Source organism: Cervus canadensis, chromosome 6 (assembly GCF_019320065.1).
Source record: "Cervus canadensis isolate Bull #8, Minnesota chromosome 6, ASM1932006v1, whole genome shotgun sequence".
In the NCBI taxonomy this organism is placed as follows: Eukaryota; Metazoa; Chordata; class Mammalia; order Artiodactyla; family Cervidae; genus Cervus; species Cervus canadensis.
In genome coordinates this window covers 58,055,825-58,078,321 of record NC_057391.1, presented here as the reverse complement: position 1 = coordinate 58,078,321, position 22,497 = coordinate 58,055,825, and the positions used below count along the sequence as shown (strand labels likewise).

At 43.8% G+C, this 22,497-nt stretch overlaps 1 long non-coding RNA gene across 1 annotated transcript; it reads left to right on the top strand.

Moving 5' to 3' along the window:
- Window positions 1-11,851: 11,851 nt before the first annotated feature.
- Window positions 11,852-20,060, top strand: LOC122443982. The gene is made up of 3 exons (XR_006270169.1): window positions 11,852-12,041; window positions 12,440-12,601; window positions 19,846-20,060. It is a non-coding gene; the product is annotated as an uncharacterized LOC122443982 (long non-coding RNA).
- The last annotated feature ends 2,437 nt before the right edge of the window (window positions 20,061-22,497 follow it).

The window sequence follows — 22,497 nt, the reverse complement described above, 5'->3', positions numbered from 1 at the left end:
ATGTTCTCTCACAGTAAATTCACAGCATTTCAACAGGTCCACTTTGATATATCTCCGGTTTTTTGGCTTTTCACAGGTCTTAAGTTTCAGAACTTCGGGCGAGAATAAGAATGTAAATAGCTAAACAAGAAAATGAGATAATTAAAACATCAGAAATTAATAAAACCTCACATGTTCATCAGGCTCCTCAAGTGGCACTAGTGATAGAGAATCCGCCTGATCCCTGGGTTGGGAAGATCCCCTGGAGTAGGAAATGGCAACCCACCCCAGTATTCTTGCCTGGAAAATTCCATGGGCAGAGGAGCCTGGTGGGCTACAGTCCATGGGGCTGCAAAGAGTTGGACACAAATGAGCACACACATATTAGTCAGGGACAGTAGAGATCTCAGAGTGATAAATCCTTTACCTGATTCTGCCGTGTGTGGATAAACTGTCCCGGGCCGAGGTGGAGGGCCTAATCTCTGATACTGTATGCACTGTAACCTTCCCAGCTACTCAGGAAATGAACGGGCTCAGATATCTAGCTGTGTTTAGAGAAGGAAGGCACTGCCACCTACAGGTTGTAAAATCAGTGACATAATACATTAATATTTAATTTGTAGAAAAAAATTATTTTATTAATGTAACATTTTCATAGCCCTAAAAGCCTCAAACTTAGCTAGTTTATCCTCCTGCCTCCGGGCAGATCTGTTCCTAAATATGCAGGAATTTTCACTGAGATTAAAGAAGCTCAGTTCTCAGACAATTAAAATCCAAATCAGACTTGCCCTGAAGGAACTGGGAATTACGCTGGACCAGCCACAGGGTAGGCAGTGAAGAGGTGGTGGGTAATTGGCTTCTTATGCACTCTTTGAACTCAGAACTCCTTGGGCCTCAGTTTCTTCATTTGCAAACCGAAATGATGGATTTAAACTGGTAATTCTCAAAGTGTGGTCCCTGGACCAGCATCAACAGGGAATTGTTAAATATGTTAAGTTTTTCTGGCCCTGTCCCAGACCCAGACCCCAGACCTATGGAATTGAAAACCCTCTGGGTAGGACCCTCTGAGATTTAACAAGCCCTCCAAGTGACTGTAATGTACACAGAAATGGGAGAGTCACTGGATTAGATGACCTAGAAATACCTGATAAATATGCTATTCCACGTCACTAAAGTGGTGTCACCTGCAGTTCAAACACCTGCCTCTGGAGGAGCTGAATCTCTGGGAAAGACTGACCTTGGAGGAAGAGAAGGCAACTGAGGAAAAGTTGAAACTGAAGGAGCGGGTTTACCATCTACCAAGGGAATAAGTGGCCACATTGATATGTGGCCATCAAAGGACCATCTCAATGATCAACTGGACGTCTAAAAGCTAAAAAGATTTTCACCTTAGTTCATCAACATAAAATTGTATCAGAACATCACTCTGCTCTGCCTGGCTTTGTCTAAATTAATCTCTCCCCTGGCTGAACTCCAACTACCAAGTATAACCCTTCAAAAACCAGGTTTTCTCTCTTCTTTCACAAAGACTTTTGTGAACAGCAATACATCCATATTTTTCAATTACTCTGAATCCCTTTGACCCCTCAAGTCTGTAGTAGAAAATTTAGTACTTAATCACCTACCTCCTAGAATATTCTCAAATTGTTTCTCATGATTATCTCATCTCACTGCCCACATCTCCCCAAGGACTTTTGCTTATATGACTCATATACTTATCCCTATGTTTCTGACAAGTTCCCCGCACAGCTCTGGTGCACATTGGTATTTAACAAATTGTTGATGGGTTTTATGTGACTCTCTGAAAATACAGAGTGAGGTCTTTGGATAGATCTTAAGCCCCTCATTCCTTCATGAAGGATTCTGCAAAATGGTCAGGTTGACTTCAAAAATAGCTAAGATCCACAAAAAGCCGCTGAAATGAAAGGGTGAGGACCTCTAAGCATTATCTTAGACCCACATGCATAGATCAGTGAAATAATCACAATTCAAGCTTCCTCCATTATGGGGCATTTACTTGGACAGTTAAAACAATAAATAGTGAACCACACTGAACAAAAATTTAAATCATCCTTTCGAAGAGAACTTAATGAATGTTGTGCTCAAATGTAGTTAGCTCTTGAAAGAAACTCAAATATCACTAGTAATTTCTGGTATTGTGACTATAAGGTCATTTATGCAAATAATTACTGAAAACCTCCATGAATTTGTTCTGGATTTCCTTTCAGTAGTAAGAAGGAATCTGAGGACAAGCTGAGATGGCCTTTGACTATTAGAGCTGTTCTAGTTGTGTGCTCTGCTAAGAGAGACCATCTGTTGTGAAGGAAAGAGAGTCAGGAGTCAGAAATTACCCCAAGCCCCTTCCTTTTATGTAGAGAATGTGAACATCTGAATGTACTTGACTCCAAGGCCAGAAAATGTCCAATTCATGTTAGCCTACCAGCTCCTAGCCCAGCTCTGTCACATAACAAACCCTTCATTAACCTAAGTTAGGCTAAAACATACTGCTTCCCAGGTGGAACTAGTGGTAAAGAACCCACCTGCCAATGCAGGAGACATGGCAGACATGAATTCAATCCCTGGGTGGGGAAACTCTCCTGGAGGAGGGCATGGCAAGCTACTCCCGTATTCTTGCCTGGGGAATCCCATGGACAGAGTAGACTGGTGGGCTACAGTCCATGGGGTTGCAAAGAGTTGAACAAGACTGAAGCAACTTAGCATGTACGTAGGACACATTCACACTAATACAGCCATAGTTATTTGGGGGCAAGACCAAGTAAAGTTTATTCTACCACTCTCAAATTTTATTTATACAATTCCTATTCTAAGAGGCCTAATTGTTTATAGTAAAGAGACTACATTGAATAGGACAAAAATGGACAGGGTCAAAGTTTGGATCTTCATTGCCAAACAAATCAACACCATTTTAAGAGTCAGTCCAGTTTTCTTAGGATTGGTTGGGAGACTCGTTTGGGTTTGCCGTGTGCGTTTGACAAAAATCCAGACTTCCTCTATGACTTGTAGGCTCCGTGCTGTCCTCCTGAACGCACATCAGTGTACGACATTCCAGAGGACCCAGAATTGAGAGATGTTTTCTGCACAGCTCAGGACAGCTGTCTGCCAGCTGCACGGCGGAGGTGGTGGCATTTCAGCAGGGCCGGTCAGTGAAAGACCCTCTATTGTCCAACAGCAGAGGACCGAGCTGTGAAGTGTACTGTGTGCTCGGCAATCCTCTGAGATAAAAGGTGCAGAAGAAGGAGAATGGACTCTATTCAGCTTCGTGGCAGCAGAACAGAGACTGTCTTCATGGGGTCGGATTCTATGCTTTGGGCGGAAGAGGGCACAGGCAGTAGAGCCTCGTGGGTGCAAAGGGGTGAGGGACCCTCTTGCAGTTCCTCTGGGTGGCCCTGAGTCCAGGCCTACACAAGCGTTGCTAAAGAATCACTGCACTGTTGCAAGAAGCATATGTGGTCCCCTTGAAAGACATTCTGTGTGTTCCCATGTGGGAGAAGAGCAATAGAGGTCTCCCCAAGGGGACAAGCAGTGGAGACCACACAGCCGGAGGGATCCTGCGGAATGCCCAGCCCGGACCTCTCCATGTGATTCCCCGGTTACAGGTTACTTTCAGAGGCAGACCTCATGCAAGTCTTGCAACACCTCGGGAAAACATACAGAGCAGATATTAACACTTCTGTTTAATAGAATTCAATACTTCTATTTAATAGATGCAGAGAATGAAGTCCAAGAGCTTACATGATTTGCCCAAATTTATGTGGCCAGTGAATCATAAGATCTGAAACCAGAGCTCTTATCTCCGCATCCTAGTTAGTGTTTCATCGTCCACCACGGGGCAGCTTCTCAGTCTGCCTCTCACGTGTAACCTAGAGCCAGAAGCCACAAGGCTCTGTGGTCTGAGGAGGGTGGCCCCGCCTTCCCGGTCAAGCCTCCTCTTGACTCCCAGTCACATATGCACTTATCACAGCACACTCTCAGGGTCTAGAAATGGGGGCAGAGCATTAAATTGGCAGGACACGGTGACGAACACGGCAGGAGCTAAGGCATACCCATGACCTCAATGGGCTGGTAGTCTTTCTCTTAGAGGAGAGCCACCAGCCCCTAACCCCAACCCCCAGGGACTTGTGGAGCCTTCCAAATTTCAATCAAAGGCAAATAAGAAGGCAGAGTCAGGTTGCTGAGCCTCTTCTTTGGAACAAATTGGAGATGCACTAGCTCCACTGAGCCATATTAAAAAGGAACTTTACAAATAAAGCAAAAACTAGTCCAGGGATGTCCTTGGGTGGTCTAGAGATTGAGACTTTGCCTTCCAATGCAGGAGTGCAGGTTTAATCCCTGGTCCTGTTGCTAAGATCCCACGTGCCACATGGCCAAAAAAACCAAAACATAAATCAGAAGCAATATTGTAATAAATTCAATGAAGATATTAAAACAAAAAATTTATTAAAATAAATAAATAAACTAGTCCAAGATTTCCCACAACTTCAGTCAGTCCAACAGGCCTCCAGAAAGACCAAAGGACTTCAGATTGCATGAGATAAAATAGCCTCATTGATGGGGACATGTCTCTTCCTCAAGACTTTACAGAGTTTCTGCATCAGATGTTTCTTGAAAATACAAAACTCAGACCAGCCTGGTTCCTGGACAGCAAACATCTGATTGCTTGGGGACAGTTTCCTTGTCTATCAAGATGGAAAATGGAGGTTGGACACATGCTCTATCTGCTTCACAAAGAAGTGTGTGTGTGTATGTGTCTCTGGTAGGACAGAAACACTACTTGCAAAAGTGTTCTTTAGAATATAGAGAACTTGACATTTTCCTTTATTGGTGGTAGTACAGAAATATAATGGCCATCCAAGAAGAAAATCTCTATTTCCATCACCTATAAATCTGGGCAAAGGATGTTTCATTTCTAATTTTTTTTAATGACATACGGCATTGAGTCTCAAACTTTAGCAGGCATCAGAAACTCCTGGGGACTTGTGCCTGATCACTGGGCCCACACCCGGAATTTCCTATTCAGTAGGTCTAGGGTGAGACCTGAGGATTTTACATTTCTAACAGGTTACCTGATACTGAGTCTACTTGTCTAGGCATCATGCTTTGAGAACCACTAATTTAGGGAATTAAAAAAAAAAAAAAAACTGAAGAAGAAGCCTTATTTAGAAAATTACTCTGTCCAACCAGAGTGGCCCGGGGTTGTTAGAGTTCACTTTCACTCTGGGTGACTTTGGAACAAGACAGTTGCCACCTTCTCAATGACACTGCCTACAGCGCTGCAATCTGTTTCCAATTTAAAGGAAGAGGGTGAGTGCTCTGCACGCGCTGAGCTCAATAAACATGTCGTCGACAGGCAGCTCTGCACCTGGAGCTGAGTTGACGTGATGCTCGTGGGCTTCAGAGAACTTGGTGAAGACTGTTAGTGCTGCCTCTCCTTGCCAGGGATTTGTCATGAGTCAGTTCCTACACACCACTCGAAAGCCAGGTTTAAGTAAAATTATACACTGGGCCTTTATCTTCCACCTTCTCTGTGCCTCAGCTTTCTCCCACCTGTAAAACTGATCTCTCTATCTCTCTTTCTCCCTCTCCTGCCTTCAGCCAGCACTTCTCAAAATGTAATGATCACCCAAATTATTAAAACACAGATTCTGATTTAGTAGGCCTGAGTTAGGGAGGCCTGAGATTCTGCATTTCTACCAAGCTCCCGAGGGATGCTGATACCTCTGGTTTCCAGACTCTGCTTGGAAGCAAGGCAGGAAACAAGTTGAGCCTTCTTAAGATTATCTAAAAATCCTATCTTTCACTCCCTAGTTACCTTTCTGTTAGGTGAGACTAGAGGCTAATGGAAAATTATATCTACTACTGTCATTGCATGTGAACTTAACAACCACTTCTCTTCCTGGTGACAATATGCTAGAATGTGTAGGATTTCAGAGGCCCCCTCCGGGAATGACACATTAAGGACTTCCAGTCCAGGGACTGGCTGCTGAGATAAAATGTTGGGAGTTCGGGCCAGTTCTCATCATTCTCCTTGTATAGCTCTGACCTCCATTTGCTGAGGAAAGAATCAATCCGTAAGGTAGATGAGTTGACCTGATTATTTATTTATTTGCAATTTATATCCTATCTCCTTCTAAAATGGATTTAAGGCGAGGAGATCTGATTAAGGATCAGACTATCTGACCAGTAAAGTCAGGTGTAAAATTGTCCCCTATGTTTTCAATTGTCTTCTTTTTATAAGGAAGGAGGAGGGGGTTGGGGGATGTGGAAACTGCACCTTTCCCCAGTTTTCCTACGTGTGTACTCTCAGCCATTCTTTTACTTTTTGGAAAATTACTGTATCAGATCAAATTCTCAATTGTTCTCTTTCTGTTATTTTATCTGAAAAGAAATGTCAGCTCGAACCAAAATAACCCAATGCCAAGAGGCCAATGAGAAAGATGATTTATCAATAATTTATGGAGTCTTCTTTGACCCTTCATTCTCCCCTGTCCCCTTTACCCTGTCTGTCACAATATCCTGTCGTCCTGCCTTTCACATCTACTTCGAATTCACTCTCCCTCCCTCACTTCCATGCCTACCAAATAGCCTGGCCCTCACGACCTCACGTCAGAACATCACTTTTAATTTCTGGCGTTTAGTGGCAACTCTTTAGCAGCACCCTGCTTATACATTAACACTTCTAGTTCTCAGTGTATATTACAGGCTTATCATTTCCCCCTTTTTATAGGCAACAAGTTGGATGCTGGGGGTGAATTAACCTATCTCAGTTTCCATAACTAGCAGAAAATTGAGTAGTAGCATGCAATTTTGAACTCAGCTTGCAGTTTCAAGCTCAACCCTGATGCACTCTTCCACAACTACAAAGTACCAACTCCTGCACTCTGGATGCATCTGTCTGTCTGCACATCAGTTCATATGCTTCTTGGTCTTCCTATCTCAACATATTCTCCACCATATGGAGGGGATTAGAAATTAGAATCTATATTGGATTAGAAATTATTATCTGTATTAGACTAGAGTTCTCTAGGGGTGGTAAGGCAATCATGATGATAAGGTAATCATCAAAACTACTGCTCTAAGTATGTGAGGTCAGCACTGCATTCCTACACTACTCCACAGGGAGTCCCTATGGTTTAAGTCTCTCTCATACAATCTATTGTCAAACTGTGAAAGCAACTTCCCTAAACACCATATCTTTGTTAGTTCAGGCTATTATAATAAGATGCCACAGATGGGGTGGCTTAAACAACAGACATTCTCATACAGAGGCTGGGATGTCCAAGACCATGGTGTGGCAGAATCAGTTTTTGGTGAGAGCTCTCTTGCTGGCTTGCAGATGGCAGTCTTCTGGTTGTATCCTCACATGGAGAGCAGAGAGAACAGCAAACTGGCACTAATCCCATTATGAGGGCTCCACCCTTACGGCCTAATTACATCACAGAGCTCCAAACACCATCATATTGGGGATTAGAGTTTCAATATATGAATTTGGGGTTGGACACAAACATGCAGTTCATAACATACTGTTTTCCTCACATTGTTCCCCTGTGCTAAGAATGGACAAAGCCTCCGAAGGGAACCCTTGTCATGTGCTTTACTGCTTAGTATCTGAACCCTGCTTTCATGCTTGGGGAATCCTCTCCCTTAGTAAGCAGAGACCACTACTGAAAGTTCTATTGCTAGCCTTCCTTGCAACTAGGGCCTGGGTATATAACCGAGGACCCATCATTAGAAAGCTTCAAATTTTAAACTGAAAAAAGCCTGGGCTTCGCAGAGCTCATTCTGGAAAAGGCTAGTGGTAGCTCGTCCTGCTTTTAGAAGCAAGGGTGGTGGCACATTTAGCAGCAGAGTCCCGGACGGAGCAAGCTGAGCCCAGGTGTCCTGTAATAGTAAGAGAGGTATCTTCAGTGACCAAGTAGGTTATACCTGGTGACACAGATTCCAAACCCTCCAGGAGAATCTCAGAGCTTCCTACTACTATCTGATTATATCTTTTACTGAACTAAATCAGCCAGAGCTGGGTTTTGGCTTTGCTGCTAAGCAAACACGACCTGCTTTAAACCCCTTCCCTCATCAACAGAAGAGTCAGCCACTGCCACCTACAGCATTGGCACCTCAGAAGTAGAACAATATATATTTAACATGTATAACCAACAAGTACTGTACTGTATAGCACAGGGAACTCTGCTCAATGTTATGTGGCAACCTGAGTGAGAGGGAGTTTGGGGGAGAATGGATAAATGTATATGTATAGCTGAGCCTCTTTACTGTCCACCTGAAACTTTCATGACATTGTTAATTGGTTATACTCCAATATAAAATAAAAAGTTTTTTAAAAAATGGAGCAACAGAGGGAGCCCCATAAGAGCAAACCTTGACTTCTCTTTTGCTTTAACATTTTCAGTGACACGTTCGTTTACACTGTTGTGTCCTGACTTAGGACACGGAGATCATTTTGAGCCCTGGCACAGGCATATGCTGTAACTACTCCAGGGTGGGCAGGAGGATGCCAGGGCTTCTCCATATCACCACCCTACTGCCCGGACCCTCCTAGACCCCACACTCCCACCCAGCCGAGATAACCTGGTGAAAAGAGCCCCTCACAGTGCCCGCCCTGCTGCAGCCCCTGCTGACCACATGGGCAAAGGCCCCTCTCCTCTCCCACAGGGACCACAGCTGGGGTTCAGGGCACATAACCCAGTGTGCCAGTCCACTGACTCACCAGTAACCCACACTTTGATGGCAGTGATTGTATCTTGGGTATTTGCCTATGTCCAAACTCATCAAATTGTCCACAATAATTATGTGTAATTCTTTGTATATCAGTTATACTTCAACAAAGCTTTTTTTTTTTTTTTTTAAGTTAAAATGATGTGGTACAAAATAAGGATGAGCTGGTAGACTCAGATTTCCTCTTCTGGGAGCTGAAGTTGAAAAAAATAAAACAGATACAAGCAAGTAAGTTGCAATAAAAAATAAAGCTGAAAAGCCATATTATCAGGCAGGAGCAGGGGCCACTGTGGGCCACGAGGATGTCAAGTCATGAGGAGGCAGGAACACTGAGTCTGCAGAGTCACAGGGTCAAGGAGTTATGAGATAGAAAGGTGAGAGGCAGCACCCTGGGGAGTCCTCGGAGGCCCATTTATGGGGGCGGTTAGAGTGAAGACCCCAGAACTGCAATGAGGCCTTTGGCCACCTTGCATCTGGAAGATCCGCCCCCCCCACCCCCACCCAGTTCTACTCCCCTCTGCCAAGCTGCTTGCTCTCCTGAGGTCCCCATGCCCAGGCATCTGACCACATAGCACCTAAGATGTGAGGTCACTTGAAGCTGGCTATGTTCTTTTGACCAAACAGCCTATCTGAACATGAAAAGTGAAAGTCACTCAGTCGTGTCCAACTCTTTGCAATCCCATGGACAATACAGTTCATGGAATTATCCAGGCCAAAATACTGGAGTGGGTAGCATTTCCCTTCTCCAGGGGATCTTCCCAACCCAAAGATCAAAGCCAGGTCTCCCACATTGCAGGTGGATTCTTTACCAGCTGAGCCACAAGGGAAGCCCTATCTGAACATATGGACATACGTTTCTGCCAACACAAGGCTTGGATTCTTGAGCACCCTGACTTCAGCAGAATCACCCTCCTTCCCAGCAAAGTACACGAAGAACCCAGAGGCCGGCCTTTCTGAATGTAGCTCAGGCACCTGGAAGCACAAATGTGCAGTGTGAAATTAAGAGATTCTCGATCCTAGGAAAACAATAATGGTAAGGAAAAAATTTTCAGCACAGTTAAAAAATAGCATAGAATTGCATTCTCCTCACATCTATAGTTTCCTTTTGCTTTTTTTCTAATTACTTCTCTTTTACTTCCTTTCCATTACCCTGTACAATGGTCTGGTGACTGTGCCATCAGACTTCAAATATAAACTGATTTTTGGGACACTGACGTGCAGCAAAGACTGTGACTAAATGGAGTTTAGGTCCCTGCCTTTAACACAGTTTTTCATCCCTGGGCTTCCTAAGTCAAGTTTAAATTCTTCTGCTGCTCTTCAAAGTCCTTCCAAGCCAGGACCCACCCTCCTTATCCAACTTCATTTCCCTTGCCAATAATAACCCATTAACTCGGGCCCCAACTTCCATATTTTATAAAAGGGTTCCATGTAGATTTGCCGCAAGCAGCTAATTTGTCATAACTTCTAAGCACATTATATCCCCGGGACAAGGTTGGAAAAATAACGTCTGGGCCCTTGAAGATATTTCTTTGCCTTGCTGTTGTCACAGCTAAATGGAGTGATTCATTAGCCCTGGTGAGGAATGCCTGACTGTCATTCTTAGAAGATATTACAGTTACTATGCAGTAGCAAGTCAATAGTCAAAGAAAATTGAAATCTCTCCCTTTCTGGAACTCCCTCAGTACTTTGGGTTGACAATTCTCGCAGCCCTTATCAGGCAGAGTGTTGCGCTGTGGCTATTTCTGCACTCACGCAGCTCAGCCTGCCACCAGGCTCCACTCTGAGAGCCGAGACAAGTGTAGTTCCCTGTCTCTAACTGGGCCTGGGACTGTGAAGGTGATATGTGATTGTTTATACTGAAATGAAACCATTCCTGAAACACAGCTTTTCTTTCTCCTTTTTAAAAGAAACTATATTTATTGACCACCTTCCTTGTTCCAGTGTGCATGCATGCTCAGTCATGTCTGACTCTTTGCAACTCCATGGACTGTAGATGACCAGGCTCCTCTGGCCTTGAAGTTTCCCAGGCAAGAAAACTGAAGTGGATTGTCATTTCCTCCTCCAGGGGATCTTCCCAACCCAGGGATCAAACCCATGTCTCCTGCATTAGCAGGTGGATTCTTCACCACTGTACCACCTGGGAAGCCTTCTTATTTCATACAAGGGACTAAATGACTTATGTATCCCATTGAATGATCTCCCTGAACCCCAGCACAAGCTTATGAGGTAGACATCCCTCCTGTGTCTCTGATCTTGGCTAGCATGAGCACTTCTTTGTTGGTAAACTCACCTCCTACTCTTCTGTTCTTCTGGTGGCTAAGAAAGTAACAGAAGCCCTCAAAATGAGAGAAAGATATAATTTCAAAAGCAAGCAATCTAAATTAAGCTCTTCAACTGGCCTTCAAGTGTTTCTCCATGTGTAGGCCTCAGAAAGCAGCCGATTCTCGGAGATATTGAAGAAGAATGTCTATGGGTGATTTAATATACATTAAAATGCAGGTTCCCAGGCTCCACCTCTGATTTACATGATCAGAAACTTTGGGATGAGCTGTAAAGCACTTAAGGTAGTTTGGACGCACACATAAGACCAAATCTCTGTGTCAGTCAAAATGGGCTTGGCATGCTGCAGTAAGAAATTGTGCCAAAACCTTAGCGACTGAGTAGAAGCACAATGAAGCAAAGTTAAAATGTGAGTGAGATTTAAAAAATCATTCGCACCACCTGCTGAGGGAATGACTAACTCTCCAGGGGGTAGCCCCATGTGGTGACTCAGTGATCTTAGCTGTACTGATCATGCAGTACCTTCATTTCAATAGAAGACAAGGGACGACTTGGTGTCAGAAGAAGGGAACTTGCCTACACGGGGAGTTATGAAGCAACAGTCCATGTTTATAACCTTCAAAAAGAGGAGAACTGGAAATGCTAGTGATCACCAGAAAAATATACCTTAGGAGAGACTGTGTTTATGTCCGCATAAGCACATGCCACCCTTCTAGAAAGCTCTAATTTATTCTCTAGTTTAATGACATCCTAGACTGGCAAGTGAGTGAGGTATGTAAATTAACATGTGCCTCTTCCAGCTGCATTTCAGGAACACTTCAGATCTCAGGAGAGGAGAGCCAGAGCAAAAAGTAACCATCATCTGCCTCACTGTTTATTTTTCTTTGTGTTTCTATGTCAAGAAAAGGAACTAGGTGTAGAAGTTTCCTCAGGGGAGGTTCAAAACGATGGAAAGAAGCTAATGTCGCCGAGAAACCCTGAAGGAAACCTCCTGCTGATGCATGCTTACCTGGAACCACTTTTAGACCCTAGAGGTAACTCAAGGATGGTTCCCTTGCAGGATTTGGGGGTTGACCCATCCATTCACTCTTTTGCTTTTTCCCTCTCTACCCCAAAGTTTTCTTACTCTTTGGTTTACCATGGAAAAAGCAACAACTCTACACAGTTTTTCTGTCTCTTCCCATCTTTCTAAAGGAAGCACATATACCCTCTTGTTTGCTGCTTACAAAAGAGAAATAGCCACAGGTCAAAAAAAGAATGAGGAAAGAAAGTATAAGAAAATCCCTGCCTTAGGAATAAGCCCAATAAAATGGAGGTCACATACTTTTTTAAATTTAAACTTATTTTTAATTGGAGGATAATTACTTTAGAATATTGTGTTGGTTTCTGTAAAGGCATATGTTGATTTGCCTGAAACTTCTCTCTCCTCCAGGAGGAAGGGACCACATATCCTTTGGCTAAGCAGAGGATGCACGAAGGAGAGGATCAGTGAACAGAAGACAGAGGCCGACTGTGTTTCCAATTACATCTCAGGAGGAAGCCGGAGACTCTAGAACAGTGACTAAGAGAACCTTGAAAGGACTTCTACAATTTTGTAAGTTTGCTCCTTTCTCTCCTCTCCAGATAAGAAATGGCCTCCCATGCTTCAGCCAGAATTGGACGTACTGTGTGTGTATGGGTGTGTGTATATATTAGAACGTGTGTATGGGTGTGTGTATATATTAGAACATTCTATGAGAGAGGAAGGAGAGTGCCGGGAATTGGTGTGACCTGAGAGGGGGGCCTGGGTGTAACCATGAGGGAGTCTCCATGGCAGCTCCAACAGAAAGTGACAAAGCCATATAACCTTTTTTCAATTTCAAAAACTTTTTGCAATAACCACCCAAATTCTAATTTTCAACATAACTGATACTAGACTTAACCTTAATAGTGCTTTCTTTCCTTCTCTGATGGTTGTTGTTCAGTGGCTAAATCATGTCTGACTCTTTGAGACCCCATGGACTGTAGTTGCCAGGCTCCTTTGTCATCCACTCTCTCCCGGAGTCTGCTCAGATTCATGTCCATTGAGTCAGTGATATTATCTAACCATCTCATCCTCTGCCACCCACTTCTCCTTTTGTCTTCAATCTTTCCCAGAATCAGGGTCTTTTCCAATGAGTCAGCTCTTTACATCAGGTGGGAGCTTCAACTTCAGAAATGGTCCTTCCAATGAATATTCAGGGTTGATTTCCTTTAGGATTGACTGGTTTGATCTCCTTGCAGTCTAAGGGAATCTCAAGAGTCTTCTCCAGAACCACAGTTTGAAAGCATCAATTTTTTGGCACTCAGCCTTCCTTATGGTCCAACTCTCACATCCATACATATCTACTAGAAAAACTATAGCTTTGATCATATAGACCTTTTTCCAGGAGTACTTCCTTAATAAATCACTTGCCCACTCACCTCAGATACTCCTTCTAAGGAACCCAAGCTAAGACATGGGATAAATACCATCTCCTTTCAAAGCTTCCCTTGGCAGTTCCCTCTGCTTCTGTAATCCCACTGCAGCATTAGTATGACTAATAGCATGCCTACTGGTTTCCATATTTGCCTAGACTGAGTTTCTCAAGGGCAGGAGATGGGATGAGATGGAGCAGGGGTGGGGTGGGGATTATCTTGTTGATGTTTATTTCCTCAGTGCTTAGTGCAGTCCTTGAAAAATACATTTTAAAAATGTATTTGTTGTACATCTATCTACAATAGCCCTAGAGCAATAGAAGGAAAAAGTTATATGAAGTCACTGACCTCAAAAAGCCTCTGGGCTTCACTTTCTTCATATTTGAGAAGAAAGTGATTATCTCCAAGCTTCTCCCAATCTGTGATCTTATATTCAAGCAGGATGAAGATAATTTCTCATCATCAGCCCTGCCAGTTACTGTCCCCTATTCAAGAAAGGCTTGAAAACCTGAACAGTTATCTTTTACCCCTGAACCAAGAGGTTTGATTATCCAGTAACAACGTATAAATTCTCAACTTTATAGATGTCCATAAATGACTCAGAGAGGTGCAAAAACATTTTGAAAATCCAGACTCACAAATTTATTCATTAATTTGTTATCCAACAAATGTTGATTGACTTAGTACTCTGCCCAGGGCACTGTGAGAAACGGGGTGAAAAAAACAGGCTTGGATATACAGCAATTTAAATCCTAATGATTTACAGTTATGCTTTCACACATATTAACTCAATGCATAATAAACAGTGAGGTGATGGACATGATTCCCATTTCAGCTAGGTCCCACAGCCAGGTGATGTGGCTCCTCCAAGGTCATACAGTCAACACACAGAGTTGGAACCCCACTAGGTCTCTGGCTTCCAACCTCCTGCCATTTCCACTCTACCCCATGGCTCTCCTTTGCAAAACATCCACAGATAGCAGCTGTTTTACCACATTTTCCCATTTGTTTCAGCTCTAGAGCTACAGGTCACCTTGAAATGTCTCAAAACACCATCCTTGAACATGGGACTTTCAAATGATAAATGTTGAAAGTATCTACTCAACAAAGTAAATACTGCTTATACTCATTTAAGCTCTAAGTTCTTACAAATAATGTGATTTTATTCCTAAGGAAAAGTAACACATTCTTTGTTGGCACATGTATCAATGGAAAAGAAATGTAGAAGCTTATAACAGATCTTGCCTGTAAATAAAGTTATATATTTATAGATGAATTCACTGTAATAATAAGTCATACATAAGGATACATTTAGTTATAGAAATCTAAACATACGTTTATATGAGATGCCAACATATTTCTAGGTAATGGCATCTGGCAAGAGTACAAAAGGCTTTAAAGCACTTGTTATTTACTTCCAGAAAACCAGGATCAGGTTCAGAGCATTCAAAGAGTAAAGTGGAGAAAAATGGCATAAAACATAAGAAACTCAAAAAAACTCCAACACAGTAAAAATAAGCAATAAAAGAGCTAAACTAGAGTCAAACAACATATGATGGGAATTAACTCTGCCAGCCTCCATGAAGCAGACCCACATTTTAATCTACGTCAGAATAAAATCAGATAAACCAACCCCACACTTGGAAGACTGGGTGGAGAGTACAGTAGGGTCTGGGGACAGAAGAGGGTCAGCTTTATAAAGGAGGAGGCCAAAATTTTTAAAGGAATGAGAACTAAGGGTTTTGCAATTAGAAGGTCATCAAATCATATATTAAGTTTGCAATGCCGTCTCAATAGCAATCATGTTTCCTGTTTGATAATGAGGAGAGATCCAGTTTCAGCAATACCACAGCTTAAGGCTTTCTCAGTGAGGTGCTTTACCACCAAATGGACGGTCTATGTGCCTGGGTAGCACTTACCCACCACAGGCCACTCTATAGGATGGTGTGGATCTGGATCTGATCTTCCACTAGAAAATACCCCTAATCCAAATATGTAGGTCTTCTCTCTTAGGTCGGTTTCCCTTGAGAAGAATTTTCCAATCTCTTTCCTGGGGTTGTGGGCAGGAGCCTGGTTTCTAGAAATCCACAAGCCCATCAGGAGAATGGGATTGGGAGAATCCCACTCTGTGCAAACTTGAATTTAAGCCCCTGATTCCTCCTGTGTCTCTTGCCAGGCTCTGCCTGTACCTGCCATGTCTGAATTCTGAACTCGACGGAGCATAGGGCACTCATGTAGTCTGCTGAGATCAGAAAGGAGGTGTCACAGAGCTGAGCTGGAAGGTACAAAGGATCTAGGTGGTCTCATGTCTTCCTCTGCCATCCCCAAACCCCACTCATCCATCTAGTTTCCATCTTCCAATGTGTGGTTGAGATCCTCACTGCCTTTTTCTTTGTCCTTGTAGGTTTATATTTCTTTATTCCTCTGCTTTTATTTGTAAAGAGCAATAAATATGTGTGCACCATTTACCACATTAAATCAGAAGTATGATTAAAGGCAGCTCAGTTGCAGATACATAAAGAGAGGTTTGCAAAAGCATAATCAAGTCGAACACAGCAAGATCTTAAGCAGCAGTCACAAAAGCAGTGGAGATTTGAGTTCAAGGATAGTTTTCATCATGACAGTGCCAACTCACACAGACCTTTTGAAAAGGAGTGAACGGGATCTGCCCCAAGCCCAGGCTCCTAACTAGCTCTGTGATGTTGGACTAGGCGTTGACTCCTTCAGTGGCTTCTTTGGAAAACATATGTATTGGGTCAGCCAAAAAGTTCAGTTGGGTTTTTCTGTTAACGGCTTATGGGAAAATCTGGAGAAATTTTTTGGCCAACCGAATAATTGCCCCTCCTTCAGTGGGTTCTGAAGATAAAAGGAGATCGTGGATGTGAAAGAGCCCAGCTCAGTGCCAGGCACATGGGCAGGTGGTCAACCGGAGCCAAAGCCGATTCTCCCACAGCCCTTAGAGTCAAGTGTAAGCCCAGAGGGTGATTATTTGTCTCCACTTACTGTTCTTTGCCCAATTGGTAAGGGGGTTTTAGGGAAATAAAAATAAAGCAATAAATCACACACACTCTAACCTTCAAAGTCTGAAGAACACTGCCCCAGGCAACTCATGCACCATCCAGGGAAGCATGCTGGCCCTTACACAAGAGGCTTCCCACCTCTGCTCACCGTGAAGAGCGGGACTTAGCGGGGAAAGGACATTTTCTTAACCTCTCAAGCATGATCCTTCCCCTGAGGATATGGGTCAGGTGACCTCTGGGGAGAGGAGAAGGGAAGGCAAAGGCATTGCATATTCATGTGACTCTTGACCCATTTAAAGGTCACCCCCCCAAGCTGCAGCACCCTTCCTGGGAACTCTCAGCACCTGACTCCCAAGGGGGTGTTTGGCCTCCTCCTTGTGACTTAGTTACCCAGAGGGTGGTTGACCCAAAGCCCACATTCCACACAAGGTTGTAACTGGAAGGAAACTTCAAGATCACGCATTCAGGGCTGACATCTCCTCTATGACATCCTCAACAAGTGGCCGTTTGCCTTGTTTGGACTCACCCAGTGATAAGAAATTAAATAAATTTGGGGGAAAACTATGCTGTCCGTGGACAGCTAGGAGAGCTGCAAAGTTCTTGTTTAAATCATATATCCCTTCACTGATTTTTTAACAACTGAAAGATTAGGACCAGCAAAGAACATCAGAATCCACCCCTGCCATCAGGGAGCTGCGTGGGGAGGAGACAGATGTCAAACAAGCATGGAGAACTCTGGAAGTACAAGCAGTGTGATGGGTGTTATGAGACTACAGGGCACTCTGGGCACATTGACCTTGAGGGTTGGTTCTGAACTGTGTTGAGGGAGGGGAGGATGATTTGAACCTCCAAGGGACAATTGGCATCTCCAAAATATTTGGAGACATTTTTTATTGTCACGACTACCAACATTCAGTGGATAGAGGACAGGGATACTGTGAAACAACCTCTACAACAACAACAAATATCCTACCCCAAATAATGTCATTTAAAGAAACTTGATCTGGAGCATTTAAGGAAGATCCCTTGCTCTGGGGAAGTTTAAGTTGTTTCCCAAAGGAGGAGTCAAGGTTATCCAGGGAGAATATTGCAGCAAAGGGAACTGCATGCATGTAGAACCAGAGGCCATTCAACATGGCCAGAGCATAGACAAGGAAGATGATTCAGGAATTCAATTTATGACTCAGCCTGGTTCTACCCATTAGGATCTCATAGGGAAAGTTCAGTCCTCCTTCCTCGAGAAGACCCTCCAAGGCTCTGAGGACAGCTGTGCTGGCCTTGCTGATATTTTTTTCCTCTCTCAGTCCTTCACTGTTTCTCCAACAGACAGCTTTGTGGCTCTCCCAATCCCAATTACATCTTGTATGCCTATCCCCCAGCTTCAGGGCCATGCTGAAAGCCAAGCCCTCTCATCAAGTGTGAGATGATGGACATGGAGACATGTGGGTCCATCACTGCTTACGGAGGTGCAGATAAGATCGTGACTCTGTTCCCTGTAAGTGCTTTTCTGGGTGGAAGGAATTAGCTCCATAGATACGTACATCAGATTTGTCTTGCTCAAATGGAAAATGAACCCTAGCTATAGTTGACCATGAGCGTTCCCGGCCCCGGCCTGAAAAACTGGGCTGGAAAAACTGTACAAGAGTGAGTCAAATAGAGCTGATTCCCATTGTTGTGTGGCAGAAACTAACACAAAATTGTAAAGCAATCATACTCTAATTTTTAAAAAAGAAAAAAGAAAAAGAGTAAGCCAACCAGGTGCAGGAATTCAAACCTGACTCTGAGGGCAGTAGGAGGAGGGACAGGGAAGCCTGGCGTGCTACAGTCCATGGGGTCACAAAGAGTCAGACACGACTTGGTGACTAGAAAACAACAGGAGGAGGGAGGGACAAAGGGGAGGAGGGAGGGCTTTCTCCTCACACCAGGCCGGACCTTCAGCCTTTCCAACCCAGCGTGCACACTCACCTGGAGCAAGCACCTCCGGGCTGCACCCCTGCCAAGTGCTCTGTCAACCCATTTCCTGGCCAGGGCAGCCTCGGCAAGCTCAAGGTAAGGCAGGTTAGGGCAGGACACGGGAGTCAGGTTGGGTTACAGAAGTCAAGAAGGAGTGGGGTAGGGAAGGAGACCATCAAGAACAGGTTTCTCTTCTTGACTTGGAAGAGGCTGGGCCAAGGTCAGCCTGAGGGCATAGGTAGAGTAGCATGCACGACTATCTGAAAAGGAGCCAGGACTTAGCAGTCACAGGGTGGGCTGTGTGGCACAATAAATCATCCACAGATAAGTCTAACATTTCACATTTGTGACTCAAGTTAGCTTGCACGCATGCATGCTAAGTTGCTTCAGTCATGTCCGACTCTTTGCAACCCCATAGACTATAGCCCGCCAGGCCCCTCTGTCCATGGGGATTCTCCAGGCAAGAATACTGGAGTGGGTTGCCATGCCCTCCTCCAGGGGATCCTCCCCACCCAAGGATCAAACCCACGTCTCATACATCTTCTGCATTGGCAGATGGGTTCTTTAACACTTGTTAAAGAATACCAAGTTAGCTTACCAGTGGCCAATATAGGTTCATCACTGAAACTAGCAATTATTCTCTCTTCAAGTATTTTGAGTTAAATGTGTTTTGTTTTTCTTTTTAAAAAAAAAAAATTGTTCTAAATTATCGAGGTATAGAAGTTGTTGGTGGGGATATGTGTTCTAAGTTTGAACTGATACATTCATTAATTACTTTTGAGTATGCTCAGAAGTGGCCTTCCCTGGTCACTCAGCAGTAAAGAATCTGTCTGCAATGCAGGAAACACAGAAGACACAGAATTGATCCCTGGGTTGGGAAGATCCCCTGGAGAAGGGCATGGCAACCAACTCCAATATTCTTGCCTAGAGAATCCCATGGACAGAGGATCTTAGTTGTCTACAGTTCATAGATGGCAAAGAATCCAACATGACTGAAGCAGCTAAGCACACACAGGCCCAGAAGTAGTAACAGTTTAGTAAGAACAATGCAATGGAACTAACAAATACTAGTCACCGCCAATGAGTCAGGTTCTGTGTTAGGTACTGGGAGGGAGAAGGATGAACAGAGGATCGATCTCCAAGGCAGAAATATACCTTATATATGATGGCTAAGTAAAAACCACAGAGGTACAAAGTGCTGAAAGGCACAGAGAGTCCTTCCTGAGAGAAGAAATCAAAGATGTCAGGGGAAAACTTGCAAATTAGCTGGGCCTTGGAGGGCAAGTAGGGTTTTGATGGAGGAAGGGAATTTTGAATATGGATAAGGAAAGGAGACAGCAATGAAGAGGAGAAGGAGGAAAGCAGTAAAGGAGAGAAAGATCCAGTATGGATGAAGGGGGTGGGCTTACTTTCTCTTCTTGCCTGTTAGGTTGACCTGGCTCAAGTCAGAAGAGCTTCATCCAGGAGATGCTGGTATGTTTCCTTGGAACGAAGACTGTCCCTGCCTTTCTAAAGGCTCTGAGGCACTCCTGGTTCTGACACTTGTTGGCCTACAAGTCTCCAGGCTGACTGGGTTCCAATGTTGGGTCTCCTCGTTCTACATCACCTTTCCTTGTGCAATCCTGGGTGAGATAAAAGCTCAGTTCTCTGCCTCACACTCTGACTGGTCATCTGATACACCTCAAAAAGTTTTGAAAAAGTGTATGCTGGGGCATTGGAGAAGGCAATGGCAACCCACTCCAGTATTCTTGCCTGGGCGAATTCCATGGACAGAGGAGCCTGGTGGGCTACAGACCATAGGGTTGCAAAGGGTCAGCAATTAACACACAACACACAAATGCTGGGGCATATCCCAGACTTAGGAAAACCCCAGGCTGTGGCACAGACAGCTGTGCTTTGAAATGAGCTTCCTGGATGTTTCTGACACCTATCAAGATTTCAGAACCACTTCTGTGGTTGGAAGGCTGATGTCCATTGAAGACGCCTATTGACTCATGACTATTCTATTCATCCCTATAGAGACCAGTCATAGTTGGCACGTTAAAATCGGTGCTGAATGAACACATTTGGGGATAATTCAAAATGGAGAGCAGATAGGTTAACACAGGAGGGAGCTCACCTATATTCTCCTCTCATTTCTCACTTTTCTCTATGAGCTTGGGCAACCCCCTAAGCTCTCTCTCCTTGGTTTTCTCATCTAACAGATGGAGGCTGCAGTTGTTTGCCACACATCATGTGCAAGTGAAATGGAATAATGTTAGCAATAAGTGTACTGAAAAGCAAAGGCATATATTTTCTACATATATTTTTTAATAGGACATTATTATTAACTCACCTAATTCTAGCTCTTTGTGGACAAGAAGTGCCATCTCATTCTTCAGGAAGGACTTATCCAGTAGAGTTCTGTACACAATAGTCCATGGTGAGTACTTCCACAAAAGAAAATCTACTGAGCTAAGGCTATCCTCTGCCAAGACACAAAGATGTCCCCTTTGTCAGAGGGTAATAATTGCAGTTACTATTTAATTAAGAAAGACTTCCAAGGAAGAACCATCAATTTGCAAATTACATTGGGTGAAGAGCAGACGAGGAATTGCTCAGCCATCATGGCAGTCAATGCATACTAAGTAAGGGGAGACCTACAGCACACGGGCCTTCCTGACCCCCTCTCTGCCTTTGCAGATTTACAGTCTCCAGAGTTCATCCCAGCTGTTAGCTCAGGGAATTTTGATGCATCAGTATATTTCTTAGGTCAGGGGCCAAACCCACTGGGTGGAATACTGTTCCTTTATCAGTGGGAGAAAGGATCAGTCCAAAAAGGAATATATAATTCATGACCAAACAGAGCAAATCATTCAATCAGGAAGCCGACACCAGCCCAATTTATGACACGGCTTTACTAACTGTATTCCCCACTGTGTCATCCAATAGCCCATCTCGATCTAAAAACACCTACTTTGGAGAATGGGTCTCTTCAGCACTGGGGGAGAGAGCAAATCACTCCAATCAGCAGCCATCCCTATTGATGGAAAGCCTTGTGGCCCTAAGCCAGCAACAAATAAAAGTAAATAAAAATTGAAGTACAGGTCTGAAAGAAACAGCAACACGGTATGGCTAAATAAAAGTATTTATACTCTCAGATTTTTAGACATCCATTATATACAGTATGTTAATAAGCATGCTAAACTGACCTTGGCTGGGACACAAAACTTCCAGAGCCCCACAAAACACCTCTGGCCTCCCACAAGCCTTCGGTCATGGAGAAATACACAAGGGAGAGGGGAACGGACAAACCCCGACTTAGGTCAAAACTCCCAGCCTGGGCTGCTGGGGGAAGCTCGTGACTGGGGAGCAGAAGGACGGTGTTTGAGTCCCAGTTCTGCCAACAATTAGCGGGTGACATTGGGGAAATGGCTTCACCTCACTAGGCCTCCATCTCCTTCCTGTGTGCCAGGATACGATGGCAGATCAGCCAGTCCCAAACGTGGCTACATGCTTTCAGATTTGAAATGAAATATTTGCACAAACAGACTGCCAGACCCCACCCCAGACCTAATCAGAATTAGAAGTGGGTGGGCTGCACCCCCCACCACGTCTCAGATGGTCCGAAAGCCTGAATCCAAGAATCAATGAACTGCCCTCCCCTCTGACAGTCACGCATGGCTGAGTCCTATCCGTGATATTTCTAGGTCACCACCTCACCTGAGAAAAATTTAAAATGCTTCTCCTTGCCTACAAAATCAATGGTTCTAGATTTGATTCAGACTCTTAGTGTGACATTCAAAGCCCTTTTCAACCTACTCTCCTAGCTCCCTTCTTCTATATAAACTATGCTCTTGCAACTTATTCCCTAAACAAGATATTTTATTTCAAATCTCTGCACATTTACATAACCAACTCTCATTTCCTAGAATTCATCCTCCACCCTTCAAAATACATAATCTTTTCTTCAAGGTGACTTTTTAAAAGATTCTTATTCTTTTCTTTAAATATGAATGATCTATGATGATGTTTCTTTACATTTTGCCAGATGGCAGGTGAAATCTTAGTTCCTTCACCAGTGATCAAACCCACGCCCCTT